We start from the raw sequence: 6000 nt of genomic DNA on the forward strand, positions 1-6000 counted from the left end.
TACATACAGGTACAGCATGCAGTAAAGGAAGCCAAATGTCATGCTGGCCTTGATAGCGAGGAGATTAGGGTATCGGAGCATGGAGACTTGTACAGCACCTTGCTGAGACCAGACCTTGAGTATTGTGTGCAGTTATGATCATCTAATCTGAGGAAGCACATTCTTGCTTTTGAGGGAGTGTAGCGAATATTCACCAGATTGATTCCAGGGATGGCAGGACTGACATGAAGAAAGACTGGATCGACTAGGCTTATACTCGCTGGAATTTAGAAGAATGAGAGGGGAGCTCATAGAAACATTTAAAATTTGGTCGGGAATGGACAGGTTTGATGGCGTAAAAAGGTTCCCGCAGTCCGAATAAAGGAAGCCCAGTACCAGCGGTCACTGTCTAAGGATAAAGTGTAAACCATTTAGGACCGACACGAGGAGAATCTTCTTCACTCAGATCATTGTGAACCTGTGGAATTCTGTACCACAGAAAGATGTGGAAGCCAGTTGGATAGATATACTCAAAAGAGAGTGAGATATGGCCCTTACGGCTAAAGTGATCAAGGGGCATGGAGAGAAATCAGGAAGGGGAAGTGAAGTTGCATGCTCAGCCATGATCATATTGAATGGTGGTGCTGGCTGGAAGGGACGAATGGCCTACTCCTGCACCAATTTCTAAGTTTCTATGTTTCTATCTTCAGAATATGAGGTGATTTGTTGTTCTTCGCCTTTTATTAGCAAAAATTAAACACTAATTGCACTATCTTTAAACTTGAATGTGCTCGTAATGTGAGCATTGGTGGTTCAGGGGTAGAGTTCTCTTATGGAAGTATTTCAGAAAGCGTGTATTTCAAAATTAAACTTCCCGACTGTTTCAAGAGCGGACACAGAGAGGAGCGGCTGTTAAATGAGCGTGGGCACAGATATCCTTCGGTATAAAGAGCGGGAGCAGTGAGGATCGCTTGTAACGTGAGGGAGCAAAGGATTTGAGTTATTTTTCAAATAGCACGAGCAGAGGGAAGCGGCAATTTAAAAAGCGAGAACACACAGGAGTGGCTGTTTGCAGCACGGCAGCAGAGATGAGCAGGTGTTGAAAGAGCGGGAGCAAGTCTGGGCGGCAGTTTAATAAGGAGGAGCAGAAAGGAGCGGCGGCACCGTTTCCTCGAGCTGTGGCGATTTTCAATAATTCCATCAATGTAATATCTCCAACTTTGCAAATCACACCAAGCTGGGTTGCATTGCGAGCTGCTAGGAGGCTGCAGCGGAATTGGACAGATTCGGTGGATGACAGATGCCATATAATGAAGATAAGTGTGAGTTTATCCACTTTGGTGGCAAAACCTTGAAGGTAGAATGTTATCTGAATGTTGACCGATTTGTAAAAGCGGAGGGGTATTGAGACCTGGGTATTTTGGTACATCAGTCGTTGAAGTCATTCATACATACAGGTACAGCATGCAGTAAAGGAAGCCAAATGTCATGCTGGCCTTCATAGCGAGGAGATTAGGGTATCGGAGCATGGAGACTTGTACAGCACCTTGCTGAGACCAGACCTTGAGTATTGTGTGCAGTTATGATCATCTAATCTGAGGAAGGACATTCTTGCTTTTGAGGGAGTGTAGCGAATATTCACCAGATTGATTCCAGGGATGGCAGGACTGACATGAAGAAAGACTGGATCGACTAGGCTTATACTCGCTGGAATTTAGAAGAATGAGAGGGGAGCTCCAAGAAACATTTAAAATTTGGTCGGGAATGGACAGGTTCGATGGCGTAAAAAGGTTCCCGCAGTCCGAATAAAGGAAGCCCAGTACCAGCGGTCACTGTGTAAGGATAAAGTGTAAACCATTTAGGACCGACACGAGGAGAATCTTCTTCACTCAGATCAATGTGAACCTGTGGAATTCTGTACCACAGAAAGATGTGGAAGCCAGTTGGATAGATATACTCAAAAGAGAGTGAGATATGGCCCTTAGGGCTAAAGTGATCAAGGGGCATGGAGAGAAATCAGGAAGGGGAAGTGAAGTTGCATGCTCAGCCATGATCATATTGAATGGTGGTGCTGGCTGGAAGGGACGAATGGCCTACTCCTGCACCAATTTCTAAGTTTCTATGTTTCTATCTTCAGAATATGAGGTGATTTGTTGTTCTTCGCCTTTTATTAGCAAAAATTAAACACTAATTGCACTATCTTTAAACTTGAATGTGCTCGTAATGTGAGCATTGGTGGTTCAGGGGTAGAGTTCTCGCCTCCCACGCGGGAGACCCGGGTTCGATTCCCGGCCAATGCAGTGTTTATGGAAGTATTTCAGAAAGCGTGTATTTAAAAATTAAACTTCCCGACTGTTTCAAGAGCGGACACAGAGAGGAGCGGCTGTTAAATGAGCGTGGGCACAGATATCCTTCGGTTTCAAGAGCGGGAGCAGTGAGGATCGCTTGTAACGTGAGGGAGTAAAGGATTTGAGTTATTTTTCAAATAGCACGAGCAGAGGGAAGCGGCAATTTAAAAAGCGAGAACACACAGGAGTGGCTGTTTGCAGCACGGCAGCAGAGATGAGCAGGTGTTGAAAGAGCGGGAGCAAGTCTGGGCGGCAGTTTAATAAGGAGGAGCAGAAAGGAGCGGCGGTACCGTTTCCTCGAGCTGTGGCGATTTTCAATAATTCCATCAATGTAATATCTCCAACTTTGCAAATCACACCAAGCTGGGTTGCATTGCGAGCTGCTAGGAGGCTGCAGCGGAATTGGACAGATTCGGTGGATGACAGATGCCATATAATGAAGATAAGTGTGAGTTTATCCACTTTGGTGGCAAAACCTTGAAGGTAGAATGTTATCTGAATGTTGACCGATTTGTAAAAGCGGAGGGGTATTGAGACCTGGGTATTTTGGTACATCAGTCGTTGAAGTCATTCATACATACAGGTACAGCATGCAGTAAAGGAAGCCAAATGTCATGCTGGCCTTCATAGCGAGGAGATTAGGGTATTGGAGCATGGAGACTTGTACAGCACCTTGCTGAGACCAGACCTTGAGTATTGTGTGCAGTTATGATCATCTAATCTGAGGAAGGACATTCTTGCTTTTGAGGGAGTGTAGCGAATATTCACCAGATTGATTCCAGGGATGGCAGGACTGACATGAAGAAAGACTGGATCGACTAGGATTATACTCGCTGGAATTTAGAAGAATGAGAGGGGAGCTCATAGAAACATTTAAAATTTGGTCGGGAATGGACAGGTTTGATGGCGTAAAAAGGTTCCCGCATTCCGAATAAAGGAAGCCCAGCACCAGCGGTCACTGTCTAAGGATAAAGTGTAAACCATTTAGGACCGACACGAGGAGAATCTTCTTCACTGAGATCATTGTGAACCTGTGGAATTCTGTGCACAGAAAGATGTGGAAGCCAGTTGGATAGATATACTCAAAAGAGAGTGAGATATGGCCCTTACGGCTAAAGTGATCAAGGGGCATGGAGAGAAATCAGGAAGGGGAAGTGAAGTTGCATGCTCAGCCATGATCATATTGAATGGTGGTGCTGGCTGGAAGGGACGAATGGCCTACTCCTGCACCAATTTCTAAGTTTCTATGTTTCTATCTTCAGAATATGAGGTGATTTGTTGTTCTTCGCCTTTTATTAGCAAAAATTAAACACTAATTGCACTATCTTTAAACTTGAATGTGCTCGTAATGTGAGCATTGGTGGTTCAGGGGTAGAATTCTCGCTTCCCACGCGGGAGACCCGGGTTCGATTCCCGGCCAATGCAGTGTTTATGGAAGTATTTCAGAAAGCGTGTATTTCAAAATTAAACTTCCCGACTGTTTCAAGAGCGGACACAGAGAGGAGCGGCTGTTAAATGAGCGTGGGCACAGATATCCTTCGGTATAAAGAGCGGGAGCAGTGAGGATCGCTTGTAACGTGAGGGAGTAAAGGATTTGAGTTATTTTTCAAATAGCACTTGCAGAGGGAAGCGGCAATTTAAAAAGCGAGAACACACAGGAGTGGCTGTTTGCAGCACGGCAGCAGAGATGAGCGGGTGTTGAAAGAGCGGGAGCAAGTCTGGGCGGCAGTTTAATAAGGAGGAGCAGAAAGGAGCGGCGGTACCGTTTCCTCGAGCTGTGGCGATTTTCAATAATTCCATCAATGTAATATCTCCAACTTTGCAAATCACACCAAGCTGGGTTGCATTGCGAGCTGCTAGGAGGCTGCAGCGGAATTGGACAGATTAGGTGGATGGCAGATGCCATATCATGAAGATAAGTGTGAGTTTATCCACTTTGGTGGCAAAACCTTGAAGGTAGAATGTTATCTGAATGTTGACCGATTTGTAAAAGCGGAGGGGTATTGAGACCTGGGTATTTTGGTACATCAGTCGTTGAAGTCATTCATACATACAGGTACAGCATGCAGTAAAGGAAGCCAAATGTCATGCTGGCCTTGATAGCGAGGAGATTAGGGTATCGGAGCATGGAGACTTGTACAGCACCTTGCTGAGACCAGACCTTGAGTATTGTGTGCAGTTATGATCATCTAATCTGAGGAAGCACATTCTTGCTTTTGAGGGAGTGTAGCGAATATTCACCAGATTGATTCCAGGGATGGCAGGACTGACATGAAGAAAGACTGGATCGACTAGGCTTATACTCGCTGGAATTTTGAAGAATGAGAGGGGAGCTCATAGAAACATTTAAAATTTGGTCGGGAATGGACAGGTTTGATGGCGTAAAAAGGTTCCCGCAGTCCGAATAAAGGAAGCCCAGTACCAGCGGTCACTGTCTAAGGATAAAGTGTAAACCATTTAGGACCGACACGAGGAGAATCTTCTTCACTCAGATCATTGTGAACCTGTGGAATTCTGTACCACAGAAAGATGTGGAAGCCAGTTGGATAGATATACTCAAAAGAGAGTGAGATATGGCCCTTACGGCTAAAGTGATCAAGGGGCATGGAGAGAAATCAGGAAGGGGAAGTGAAGTTGCATGCTCAGCCATGATCATATTGAATGGTGGTGCTGGCTGGAAGGGACGAATGGCCTACTCCTGCACCAATTTCTAAGTTTCTATGTTTCTATCTTCAGAATATGAGGTGATTTGTTGTTCTTCGCCTTTTATTAGCAAAAATTAAACACTAATTGCACTATCTTTAAACTTGAATGTGCTCGTAATGTGAGCATTGGTGGTTCAGGGGTAGAGTTCTCTTATGGAAGTATTTCAGAAAGCGTGTATTTCAAAATTAAACTTCCCGACTGTTTCAAGAGCGGACACAGAGAGGAGCGGCTGTTAAATGAGCGTGGGCACAGATATCCTTCGGTATAAAGAGCGGGAGCAGTGAGGATCGCTTGTAACGTGAGGGAGCAAAGGATTTGAGTTATTTTTCAAATAGCACGAGCAGAGGGAAGCGGCAATTTAAAAAGCGAGAACACACAGGAGTGGCTGTTTGCAGCACGGCAGCAGAGATGAGCAGGTGTTGAAAGAGCGGGAGCAAGTCTGGGCGGCAGTTTAATAAGGAGGAGCAGAAAGGAGCGGCGGTACCGTTTCCTCGAGCTGTGGCGATTTTCAATAATTCCATCAATGTAATATCTCCAACTTTGCAAATCACACCAAGCTGGGTTGCATTGCGAGCTGCTAGGAGGCTGCAGCGGAATTGGACAGATTCGGTGGATGACAGATGCCATATAATGAAGATAAGTGTGAGTTTATCCACTTTGGTGGCAAAACCTTGAAGGTAGAATGTTATCTGAATGTTGACCGATTTGTAAAAGCGGAGGGGTATTGAGACCTGGGTATTTTGGTACATCAGTCGTTGAAGTCATTCATACATACAGGTACAGCATGCAGTAAAGGAAGCCAAATGTCATGCTGGCCTTCATAGCGAGGAGATTAGGGTATCGGAGCATGGAGACTTGTACAGCACCTTGCTGAGACCAGACCTTGAGTATTGTGTGCAGTTATGATCATCTAATCTGAGGAAGGACATTCTTGCTTTTGAGGGAGTGTAGCGAATATTCACCAGAT

At 45.1% G+C, this 6000-nt stretch overlaps 2 non-coding genes across 2 annotated transcripts; both read left to right on the forward strand.

Annotated features, from left to right (window-relative positions):
• Nucleotides 1-2208: 2208 nt before the first annotated feature.
• On the forward strand, nucleotides 2209-2279 carry trnag-ccc (transfer RNA glycine (anticodon CCC)). Its single transcript has one exon. It is a non-coding gene; the product is annotated as a tRNA-Gly (tRNA).
• Nucleotides 2280-3681: 1402 nt separating this feature from the next.
• On the forward strand, nucleotides 3682-3752 carry trnag-ccc (transfer RNA glycine (anticodon CCC)). The gene has a single exon. It is a non-coding gene; the product is annotated as a tRNA-Gly (tRNA).
• The last annotated feature ends 2248 nt before the right edge of the window (nucleotides 3753-6000 follow it).

Source organism: Pristiophorus japonicus, chromosome 25 (assembly GCF_044704955.1).
Source record: "Pristiophorus japonicus isolate sPriJap1 chromosome 25, sPriJap1.hap1, whole genome shotgun sequence".
Lineage (NCBI taxonomy): Eukaryota > Metazoa > Chordata > Chondrichthyes > Pristiophoridae > Pristiophorus > Pristiophorus japonicus.